Source organism: Neofelis nebulosa, chromosome 1 (genome assembly GCF_028018385.1).
Source record: "Neofelis nebulosa isolate mNeoNeb1 chromosome 1, mNeoNeb1.pri, whole genome shotgun sequence".
NCBI lineage: Eukaryota > Metazoa > Chordata > Mammalia > Carnivora > Felidae > Neofelis > Neofelis nebulosa.
This window is the reverse complement of record NC_080782.1, coordinates 132,112,593-132,125,196: the sequence shown is the minus strand read 5'-3', so window position 1 is coordinate 132,125,196 and position 12,604 is coordinate 132,112,593. Positions and strand designations below refer to the sequence as shown.

At 37.8% G+C, this 12,604-nt stretch overlaps 1 protein-coding gene across 2 annotated transcripts in view; it reads left to right on the top strand.

Annotated features, from left to right (window-relative positions):
- Positions 1–12,604, top strand: part of CDC42SE2 (CDC42 small effector 2) — a 190,927-nt gene that overhangs the window by 15,890 nt on the left and 162,433 nt on the right. The gene's annotated exons all lie outside the window — the stretch shown is intronic.

The following is a 12,604-nucleotide window of genomic DNA, read 5'->3' as shown; positions in this document are numbered from 1 at the left end:
AATTTGGATTTCTGTATTACTGGTGAGATCATCTTGTACTTACTGGTCATTACAGTTTTCCTTTATGAATGTGTGTTCATATCCTTTGTCCTCCTTTTTCTTTTGGATTGTCTGGCTATTTCTCACTAATCCTTTTTATATGTTCTGGGTACTAATCTTGTGTTTGTTATCTGTAAATGCTTTCTTCCATAACGTGACTTGTCTTTTAACACTGTTTATCATCAACCTGTATTATGGGAGTTTATTTTAGTGTATCCATTTTAAAAGATTTTTTATTAATTTTGCTTTTGTACCTTTTTAAATAATATTTTATACTCCATAGGCATAAAGATGTTCTAAAACATTTTCCTCTGAACATTAAGGTTTTGCTTTCTATATTTGGGACTTAATGCCATCTAGAATTTATTTTTATTTATATATGAGGGAGGGATTTAGTTTTACCTTTTTTATTGGAAAATTTTGCCTCAGGATCATTTATTGGATAAGCCATCCTTTTTCTGATTACGTGTAAAAGAACTTTGATCATATCTCAAGTTACAATATATTAGAATCATTTAAGGACATAGCTATTTACGGACTTGGTTTCTACTATTATCCCTCTTCTCCCCCAAATCTCCCCCCCCCCCCCCCCCACTGGATTGTTCTCAATGGCATTCAACATTCCGGAATATTTCCTTTGTTTAAAAAAAACTTTATTGAACCCACCTCTGCCCTCGAGCTTCAACACTACATTTTTCCGCAGTTTTTACTAAGAGGTTTCTGTCCTTATCAGCACTTCTCTCCCCATTCTATCTTATACAGACCCCACTCAAGGCTTAATCTCTACCACTGCAATCAAACCCTTCTTGTCCCAGTTACTGGTGACCTCCACTTAGAAGTCCAAAGGTCAGTTTTTAATTCTTATTTTATTCATCCTCTCAGTAGCAGTTGGCATAATTGATCATTCCCTCTTTTTTGAACAGAGACCTAGACACTCATTTACTATAAACCTATTGTATGATACAAACATGGACCCAAGTAACAAAAATGCCTGCCTTGTCTTCTATTTGTTATTTTAGAGCCACTCTCCTCCTTTCTTTACCCTGGTCTCAGCCTCCTCTGTGAGGACTGACTGTGTAAACCAGCTCCAAGTGGCTTCTGTACTTTCTGACTTTTGGTTGGTTCGGCTAATGGGGGATGCTGGCAGGTATCAGGAGGGAGGAAAATGAGGGCAGTTATTTATCTGTCTGACTGTATCCCTGAGAAGTTGCCTCAGGCTGTACTATCCTCAAAGCTTCTCTCAAGGTGGGTTCTGTACAGTTCTTGCCTTCCAGTTTGCATAAGAGCTTCCCTTTCCTTTTTAGGCCTGGGGTTGCAACAGCTTATCTGCTACTATCCACATGGGTTCCCCTACACTCATAGTTTTATAAATAGTGACTTTACATGTAAATCTTTCTCAAACTGCCATATTTTTTTTTCAAACTGCCATATTTTAATAGCTAATTCACTGCCCTGAGGAAACTTAGTTATGGAGGTGAGAGACAGATGATAGGCAAAATTAACAAGTAAATTAGAAGGTGATAAGTAATGTGGAGAAAGATAAGGCAGGAAAGGGAGATAGGGAAGCTGGGAACAATAAGGTGTTGCAATTTTAAATGTGATCAGGGAAGGTCTCACCAAGAAAGTGATAGTTGAGCAAAGACAAGGGTATGAGGGATCTAGACATACATATATGTAAGGGGAGAGTTTTCCCTTACAGCAAACTGCTAGTGCAAGGTTCCTAACACTGGCTCATGCCTACTGTCATGGAAGAAAGCCCAGTGACAGGAGGAAAGTGACTTACGGAAAGAGTAGTAGTAGATGCAGTCATAGAAATGATATGATAGAAAGAGCTGGGGAGTAGATGCCAGGTTATTTGGGCTATTACAAAGACTATGGTTTTCACTCTTATCAAAATGAAAGCCATTAGATGATTTTGAGAAGAGAAGTGATATCTGATTTTAAGTCTTAAAGAGCTCACTTTGGCTTTTGTGCTGAGAATAGACTATGGGGCAGGGTTGATTGCAGGGATATGAATTAGAAGTCTGTTGAATAAATCTAGATAAGAGGTGATAATGGCTTAGGCCACAGTGGCAGCACTGATAGTGGTGAGAAGGGGCACAATTCTGGGTATATTTTCATAGAGCTCATGGTGTTCTTATGTGAAGTGAGACAACAAGGAGTCAGATAATTTCCAAGAGTTTTGGCCTGAGCAACTAGAAATACATTGTTGCTATCAATTACTATGGTTAAAAACAGACTAGGTTTGTGAAAAATCAGGAAATTAGTTTTAGACATGTATTGATTGAAATGCCTATTAGATATCCAAGTGGAGATACTAATAAGACATTAAATGTAACCTCTGTATTTCAGGAAATTGGGCTGGAAATACATATTTGGGAACCATTAATATAGATAAAGTACTTAAAACCATAATACTGGATGAAATCACCAAGAAATTGAATTTAGATAGAAAAGGAAAGTTGAGTCCTGGGATACTCCAGTGTTGGGGTTAAGGAGATAAAGAACAACAAGCACCAGAGACAGAAAAATTTCCAGTAAGGTAGGAGGAAAACAAAAAGAAGGTAGAATAGAGGTTGGCAGACCGTGGCTCACAGAGAGTAAATTTGACCCACTGCCTTTTTTTGTAAGTAACATTTTATTGGAATACTACCACACTTGTCCATTTACGTGCTTTCTATGGCTGCTTCCATACTATAATGCCATCATTGAGTAATTTCATCCATAAAACCTAAAATTGCTATCTGTTCCCATACAGAACAAGTTTTTGACCCCGGGTGTAGAGTCCTGGAAGCCAAGTGAAAAAAATGTTTCATTGTAGAGGGAATGATTGCAGTGTAATTGCAATTTAAAAATTCCAGTAGGATTTAGAAGCATGAAGGTGGTTTTGATACCTTAGGCAAGAGAATTTCAATGAAATAATTGGAGAAAGTTATGCTCATGTTGATTCTACCCAAATTGATCTTTAAATTCATTGTGATCACATTTGAAATTGCTGTAGGATTTTTTGACGAACTAATAAAATTTACTCAGAAATTTATGAGGAATAATAAAGGTCCATAAATAGCTAAATCAGCTATAACAGAAGAGTAAAATTAGATATCCATATGCAAAAAATGGAATTTTGATCCATACCTCACACTATATATAAAAATTAATTCAAAATTTGTCATAGACTTAAATATAAAACCTAAAACTGTAAAACTTCATAAAGTAACAGGAGAAAATCTTTTTTGGCTTTGGATTAGACACAGATTTCTTAGATATAACACAAAATGCACCATACATAAAAAATAAACTGGACTTTATCAAAATTAAAAAACTTGGCTCTGTGAAAGGTAACTGTAAGAGAATGAAAAGATAACCCACAGACTGAGAAAAAATATTCACACATCATAAACTGATAAAGAATTTGTATCCCAAATATATAAAGAACTCTTAAAATCAGGGAACAGGCTAATTTTTGAAACATAAATATTTGAAAAAATTATCAAGTTATCAAAAAAGTTATAAAAGTGGAAAATACACACATGAAAAGATGCTCAACGTTAGTCATTAGAAATTAAAATCACAATTAGATACTGCTATACACCTTTTCTGGTAGCTAAAATTAGAATGAGTGACCATACCACAGACTGACAAGGATCTAGAGGAAGTGAAATCCCCATACATTGCTGGTGGGAATGCAAAATGGCTGAACAACTTTGAAAAACTACTAAGAAGTTAAACATATACTCCCAGTATAATCCAGGTATTTACATAAGAAAAATGAAAGCATTTATCCACATGGAGACTTATTTATATTATATTGCACAAGAAAGGAAACCATCAACAAGATGAAAAGATAACCTATAGAATTGGAGAAAATATTTATAAAGCATATCTCATGAGGGGCTAATATCCAAAAATATTTAAAGAACTTAACTCAAGAGCAAGAAAAAAACAACCCAATTTAAAAAAACAGGCAGAGTATCTGAATGTTTTTCCAAAGAAGACATACAAATGGACAACAGGTACACAAAAAGGTGCTCAACATCACTGTTCAGTCAAATGCAAATCAAAGCCACAATGAGATACCACTTCATATCTCTTAGAATGGATATTATCAAAAAGACAAGAGTAAGTTTTGGTGGGAATGTGGACAAAAGGGAATCCTTGTACACTGTTGGTAGAATGTAAATTGGTGGAGCCACTCTGTAAAAACAGTATGGAAGTTTCGCAATAAATTAGAAATAAAACAACCATACAATCCAGCAATTCTATTTCTGGGTATTTATCCAAAGAAAATGAAAACACTAGCTTGAAAAGATATTTGCGCCCCATGTTCATTGCAGTGTATTTCCAGTAACCTAAGTGTCTGTCAGTGTATGAATGGATAAAGAAAATGTGCTGCAGGTATTTATATTATATAGAGAGAAATTATTCAGCCATTAAAAAATAAAATCTTGCCATTTGCCACAACATGGATGGGCCCTGAGGACATTATGCTAAGTGAAATAAGTCTGAGAAAGACAAATAATGTGTGATCTCACTTACATGTGTACTCTGAAAACAAAAAGACTGAACTTATAGATACAGAGAACAGATTGGTAGTTGCCAGAGTCAAGGAGTAGGGGTGGACAAAATGGGTAATCAAAGGTAGTCAAAAGGTACAACTTATAGTTGTAAAAAAAAATTAATCACAGGGATGTAATGTACAACATTACATTAATTATATATATAATTTATATATAATATATAAAAATTATATGTATAAATTATAGATATATATATTATATAGTTATACATTAACTATAGTTAATAATATTGTATATTTCAAATATCCTAGGGAAGTAAATTTTTAAAATTCTCATTATGGGGCACCAGGGTGGCTCAGTGAAGCATCCCACTTTGGATTCTGGCTCAAGTCATGATGTCACCATCATGAAATCAGTCTCCACGCTGAGCATGGAGACTGCTTGAGATTCTCTTTCTCTCTCTCTCTCTCTCTCTCTCTCTCTCTCTCTCTCTCCCTCTGCCCCTCTCCCTGATTTGTGGGCTCTCTCTCTCAAAAAATTTTTTAATAAAATTAATTAAGAAAATAAAAGTTCTCATCACAAGAAAAGATAGTGCAACTATGTGAGGTAGTGACTGTTAACTAGACTTACTGTTATTCTACTTATTGTGATTATTTCACAATACATACAAATACTGAATCATTACATTGTACACTTGAAACTAATATGTCAATTATATCTCCATAAAATAAAACCTTATTTATAGCAACTTTATTTGTAATGGCCCCAAACTAGAAACAACCCAAATGTCCATGAAGCAGATGAATGAATAAATTTTGGTATATTCCTTTGGTACAAAGGAATACTTCTCTAGAATAAAAAGAAAGGAACTATTGCTACATGCAACGAATAGATGAATCTCAAAATACTTTATTATGAGTGAAAGAAACCAGACAAAAACAAGTACATATTTTATGATACTGTTTATATAAAATTCTAGAAACTGCAAACTAATCCATAGTGGTAGAAAGCAGATCATTGGTGCCAGAGGATGAGAGCATGGAGAGGGATGGTGGGAGGAACTCAAACCGTGTATGAGGAGACTTTGGAGGGTGATGTATATGTTCATTTTTTTTTTTTTTTGGGGGGGGACAGAGAGAGACAGAGCATGAACGGGGGAGGGGCAGAGAGAGAGGGAGACACAGAATCGGAAACAGGCTCCAGGCTCCGAGCCATCAGCCCAGAGCCTGATGCGGGGCTCGAACTCACGGACCGCGAGATCGTGACCTGGCTGAAGTCTGACGCTTAACTGACTGCGCCACCCAGGCGCCCCATATGTTCATTTTCTTGATAGTAGTGATGATTTGATGGATGCATGCACATGTATGTACAAATTTCATGTGTACATTTTAAATATGGGTAGTTACCATATATGTCAGTTATAATAAAATAAAGCTGTTAAAAAAGACTATAAAGTCTTAGTGATTCTAAGTGTAGTATTGGTGAAAAAACTGAAAAATGGTAGCAGTTGACCAGAAGATAGAACACAGAGATAGACCCAAATAACCCTCTGAATGTATATACTTTCTTTATTCTATACGTTCTTAATAGTTTTTTCAATGAATATCTGTGTCTGAAAGTATTTATTTTCAGCCTTTCCCTTGAATAAGTTTAGTTAGGTACAGAATTTTATGCTGAGGGGCACCTCAGTGGCTCAGTGGGTTAAGCGTCCCACTTCAGCTCAGATGATGATCTCGAGGTTCATGAGCTTGAGCCCCGCGACAGGATCTGTGCTGACAGCTCAGAGCCTTTAGCCTGCTTGGGATTCTGTGCCTCCCTCTCTTTTTGCCCCTCCCCCATTCATGCTCTGTCTCTGTCTCTATCAAAAACAAATAAACATTAAAAAAAATTTTTTTTTAAAGAATTTTATGTTGGCACCTTTTTCCTTAGCACTTCACAGATAGTGTTGTCTTTTAACCTCATTTTACTGCTGAGACATTTATTAGCAATCTAATTGCAGTCCCTTTTGGCTAATCTGTCCTTTCTTTATGATTGATTTTAAGACTTCTGTGTTTTCTTTGGTATTCTAGGTAGAGATTTTATTTTTGTTTATCCTACTCAACTTTGGTGTACTTCATCTTTCTGAAGATTCATGTCATGCTTCAATTTTGGAAATTTTTCATCCCCTATATTTTCATTAACTCACAAACATTCTCTACAGTTTTTTGCTTAGTGGGGGCTCCTATTAGGCATCTCTCATTGTGCTTCATTCTGGTACTTTGCTCAGTTTTACTGGTTTAGTATTTGCTCTAGTTCACTATCACTTTCTTCATCAGTATCTGATCTGTTGTTTATTAACACCCATGCATTTCTCTTGTAATTTCAGTGACTATTTTTCATTTCTAGTCATAATGTTTGGTTTTTATATTAAATACACTATTCCTTTTGCACAGTGATTTGTTCTGTAATCCTAGTTCTTCATATCTTTCATCATTTAAAAATACTAATTTTATAGTCTCTCTCAGAATATTCTATCATCTGTCTAGATTGTCAATACTCCTTTTTGTTCTTGACAGTCTTTCCTCATGTGTCTTATAATTTTTTGATAATGTGTATATCTTGAATGGCAATTGTTATTTCTCTTATGATCAAATGTGGAGTTGTAAATTATGGGAGTGTTCCTCCAAAGAGATTTTATGCGTGACTTTGCCAGGTACCCCAAGAGTAACTTGGAGATTTCCATTCCACTCAGGTCATTTAGAATTGATCCTGAATCAGTGAATGGCATGGTGATTTTCTTCTCTCACCAGTGATTTTTCCCCCACCCAGAGTCCCTGGATCTTTGCTCTCTCTCTCTGGCCTTATGAATAGTTTTTCAGTCCTCTTTCATGGTACTTTGAAGGGGACTTGCTTTATACAGAGATCTCAGTTCTACTCTTTGTTACACCTAAGTCCAGGGACTCATCACCTGTGATATGCTGGAAATAAAATCTAAGCCTCTAGCTCTTAAGTAAGGTCTATTTCCAGGTCACCTCACAGCCTTTTAGGCTACCTCAGTGTCACCTTACGATTACAATCTGCTTTGACTTTCAGTTCTCTTTTCTTTCTAGCAAATGGGAATTTCTTTTCATTTCCTATGAGCTCAGCCATGTAATATAAGCCAGAATGCAAAGAAATGCTAAAAGAGTAATGATGTAATGTTAAAAGGACCCACAAGCCAGAGTGAAGGAACTCTTCAGTCAAATTTGGGACAGTTTTTTTTTTTTTTTTTTTTTTAACGTTTATTTATTTTTGAGAGACAGAGAAAGACATAGTGTGGGTGGGGAAGGGGGAGAGAGAGAGAGGGAGACACAGAATCCAAAGCAGGCTTCAGGCTCTGAGCTGTCAGCACAGAGCCCGACGCGGGGCTTAAACCCACAAACCGTAAGATCATGACCTGAGCTGAAGTTGGATACTTAACTAACTGAGCTACCCAGGAGCTCCAAGTTTGGGACAATTTATGGATCAAAAATAACAATTATACTATAATGGACTTATACATAAATTAAAAATAAAATATTCTGGGGCACCTGGGTGGCTCAAGTAGGTTGATTATCTGACTCTTGATCTCAGGGTTCTGAGTTTGAGTCCTATGTTGGGTATGGAAACTACTTTAAAAAATAAAAATAAATAAAAATTTTATTTTTTATTTATTTATTTTTATTAAAACATTTTTTTAACGTTTATTCATTTTTGAGAGACAGAGAGAGACAGAGCATGAGTGGGGAAGGGGCAGAGAGAGGGAGACACAGAATCCGAAGTAGGATTCAGGCTCTGAGCTGTCAGCACGGAGCCCGTTGTGGGGCTCGAACTCACAAGCTGTGAGATCCTGACCTGAGCCGAAGTCAGACGCTTAACCGACTGAGCCACCCAGGCGCCCCTAAATAAAAATTTTAAAATGAAATAACCCATGAGTTCATTAAGACAGTCAAAGAGGGGAAGAAAGAAAAAAGGTGAAGTTTGGAGGGCTTTTTTGTTTTTTTAAGCAGACAACTTTTCTTTAGCTTTGAAATTTTTCAAAATTAAAAGTTGAAGTTAATTGAAATTGAATCTCATTCAGCATTTTGTTGGTGGAATGGTTAAATTCTGTATTAGCTTTAGTTCACATGTTGCCTGAGAATTCCAGATACTTTTTCTAGGAACAAACAGGTTTCTTTTTTTTTAAGATTTTGTTTTTAAGCAATCTCTACACCTAAAGTGAAGCTTGAACCCACAACCCTGATACCAAGGGTTGCATGCTCCATTGACTGAGTCAGCCAGGTGCCCCAGAAACAAACAAGTTCCTAAAATGTTAATCCAATTGTCTGACAATCCAATGTTAATATCTCAAGGCTTCTGAGTATAAGGAATCTTAATCAACAAAATGTGATTCAGGCCTTCAGTTTATGAATCTTTTTCCTGCTATAATCCTTTTCCTAATTTCAACTGAATGCGATCTTTTTTCTTTTTTCAACCAACAATAACTGAATTGCTCAGGGTCAATCTGAAAGATAGGTGCTAGAGATTCAAAGACAAGACAATCTATCAGGGAAGACCAGCAAGGAAGGAGGCAGTTGGAGTGTAATTACTGCTATACGGGATTAAAAAGTTTTAAGTATATAAAAAGTAATTTATTAGAAAGTGGTTGGTAGAAGACAATAAATACATAAGATGACGTACTTTTAATATCTTAAAGAAGTAAACAGTTATAAAATAACTCACAGCTAACACTATTTTTAAAATATCAATTAGAATGAAAAACAGGACATTTTTAAAAAATTTAACGTTTATTTTTATTTATTTATTTTTAATTTTTTAAAAATGTTTATTTATTTTTGAGAGAGACAGAGACAGAATGCGAGTGGGTTGGGGCAGAGAGAGAAGGAGGCACAGAATCCGGATCAGTCTCCAGGCTCTGAGCTGTCAGCACAGAGCCTGATGTGGGACTCAAACTCACCAGCTGTGAGATCATGACCCGAGCTGAAGGCAGATGCTCAACCGAATGAGCCACTTGCGCGCCACTGTTTATTTTTATTTTTGACGGAGAGAGCGCGCATGAGTGGGGGAGGGGCAGAGACAGGGAGACAGAATCCGAAGCAGGCTCCAGGCTCCGAGCTGTCAGCACAAAGCCAGATGCAGGGCTTGAACTCACAAACCACGAGATTATGACCTGAGCTGAAGTAGGTCGCTTAACTGACGGAGCCACCCAGGCACCCCAGGATTTTGTTTCTAAGAGAGGACAACTTTGTGAGATCTTAAGCTTTCTGCCACAAATTGCTTTATGTAGCATTTTTCATCTTCTTATATTTTGCTCTGGTAACAGTGAAGGTACTACTGTCATAGATAAGATTCCCAGAGAAACAGACTGTGCATGTAGGAGATTTTTTAACATTTATTTATTTTTGAGACAGAGAGAGACAGAGCATGAACGGGGGAGGGGCAGAGAGAGAGGGAGACCCAGAATCGGAAGCAGGCTCCAGGCTCTGAGTCATCAGCCCAGAGCCTGACGCCGGGCTCGAACTCACGGACCGCGAGATGGTGACCTGAGCGAAGTCGGATGCTCAACCGACTGAGCCACCCAGGCGCTCCAAGGAGATTTAAGTTAAGGAGTGTTCTCAGGAATAACCCCTTTGAGGGAGTATGGCAGACTTGACGGAGAGAGCTGTGGAATTAGCACACAGCTGCAAAGGAGGCCAGGAGATGAACTGGCCTTCAGAATTGTGCTGAGCTGAGGCAAGGGGACCGGACTTACCTTTCCTGGCATCAGCAGTCATTGAGGACAGGCAGATCCCGGTGAAGAGGCATAACCTGACTGAGGCAATTCCTTTCAATCGGACAACTAGCAAGAGCAATAGTTGTGAACCCTCAGCAGTCAGCACTCCCAGGAGCTAGAGAAATGAATGACTCCTTCTGAAGGAGACATCTGGTCAGTGCACAGAATCTGCTATACCAAATAAGGCCTTTCCATAATTAGCTCATACTTCTTGAGCAGGAAAAGCACAACTCTAAAGCTGAGCGTTTTCCCTTCTGGGAAGTAAGTATCCCAGAGACCGTTTGTTACCTATTCAGACCAAAAGAAGAGAGCAGACCCACTAGAAAAGAGCTAATCACATGCTGAGATTCAAGGTGAATTCATTGATGGAGTCATTCATTCATTCATTCATTCAGTAAATGTCTATCTAGGATCACCTGAAGAAAAACCTACCAAAGTGGGAGGAGACTGGGTTCTAGTCACAGCTCTGTCACTGAAAATGGGATCTTTGAGTAAATCATTTATCATTCCTGGACTTGTGTTTCTTTTCCTATACAATGAGATGTGTGGGCTAGATTATTAGAAATATTTTAGTTGTGGGGACACCTGGATGGCTCAGTCAGTTAAGCATCCGACTTTGACTCAGGTCATGATCTCGTGGTCCATGAGTTCGAGCCCCGCATATTGACTCTTGATTTATGGCTCGAGTCATGATCTGGGATCAAGCCCTGCATTGGGTTAGTGCTGAGTGTGGAGCCTACTTGGGATTCTGTCACTCTTCCTCTCTCCCACTCTCCCCTGTACTCGCTAGCTTGTTCTCTCTCTCTCACAGTCTCAAAAATAAAAATAAAGAAATATTTTAGTTGTGATTAACAGAAACCCCCTTTACCTAGCTTGAGAGAAAAGAGAGAAAGAGAGGAGGCAATAGGTTTAATGAATAAATCTGCATCTCATAGAAGCTGGATTGAAGCTGAGCTATAGGAGCAGACTGGAGTGCTTTAGGCGATCCAGGGATGCCCTCCACCCCAGCCTCTGCACCTACTTCATTCTTTCCTACTGCTGCAGTCACTGTTTTTCAGTTCACACGAAGGAGATAATAAAATAGCAGCTCTTCTGTTTTCGTTTCCTGTATTCAAGAGAGTAGCCACACCCAGGCTAAAATCCCTTGGTCTGAGTTCCAGATTGTCTGAGAACAGTGCTTGTTGGCCTTATTTGTATGAAGGAAACAACCTCTGATTCAAATAACTGTGGCTAAGTGAGGAACCTGGTGGAGAGAGAAGTTTCCAGAAAATATTTAGGACAGTGTTCCATGACAGCCAACTTGTACACTGCTGTTGACACTAAAATCCTATGATTTGATTAAGCAATTACCTAAGTGAAATTTGATTCACTTTCCACTGATTCTTAAATGATGCTTTAAACTGTCATTTAACAATTATGGTGGTTGGGGAGCCTGGGTGGCTCAGCTGGTTAAGCGTCCAACTTCGGTTCAGGTCATGATCTCATGGTTTATGAGTTCAAGACCTGCATCAGGGCTTAGGACTCTCTCTCTCCCTCTCCCCCCACTTATGTTCTCTCTCTCAAAATAAATAAGTAAACTTAAAAAAAGTATGGTAGTTAATTAAAATACACAAATTGTGAATGGGAATTTGACAATTCAATGAGGGAGATCGAAACCTAATTCTCTGAGCAAAATGCATTGACAACTTCACTGTTCTATTTAGACCCATACAAAACTGACAGTGTTTACCTGGTAATAAAATATCAAGAAATGCAAAAAGAATGTTTTCAGAAGAGGAATGTGAATGTTTAAAACACCTGGACTAAAGATGTTTTTTCTTTTTTAATTTTTAAAAATGTTTATATATTTTTGAAGGAAAGAGAGACAGAATGTGAGCTGGGGAGAGGCAGAGAAAGAGAGAGGGAGACACAGAATCTGAAGCAGGCTCCAGGCTCTGAGCTGTCAGCACTTAACCAACTGAGCCACCCAGGTGCCCCTAAGATGTTTTTTCTTGATTCGTGATTGGTGTGTGGCTTAAACCAATTTCTGATATTTATTTACAATGAAGGTTATATTCTATAACCAGGAGTGTAGCTGTCATTAAGAGTTTGTGAAGTGATTGACAGAAAGGGGCTATAGACGTGGGGTGAGGATACAGTCTTTAGGTAGAGGACACAATTCATTTGCACTAAAACAGTACTATGTGCAAACTTCCCTGATCTTTGGGTCCCCCAAACTGCCAATGAAATGACCTGACTTGGGGCATGATTCAATTAGGTCCTCAATAATTCCATTCCC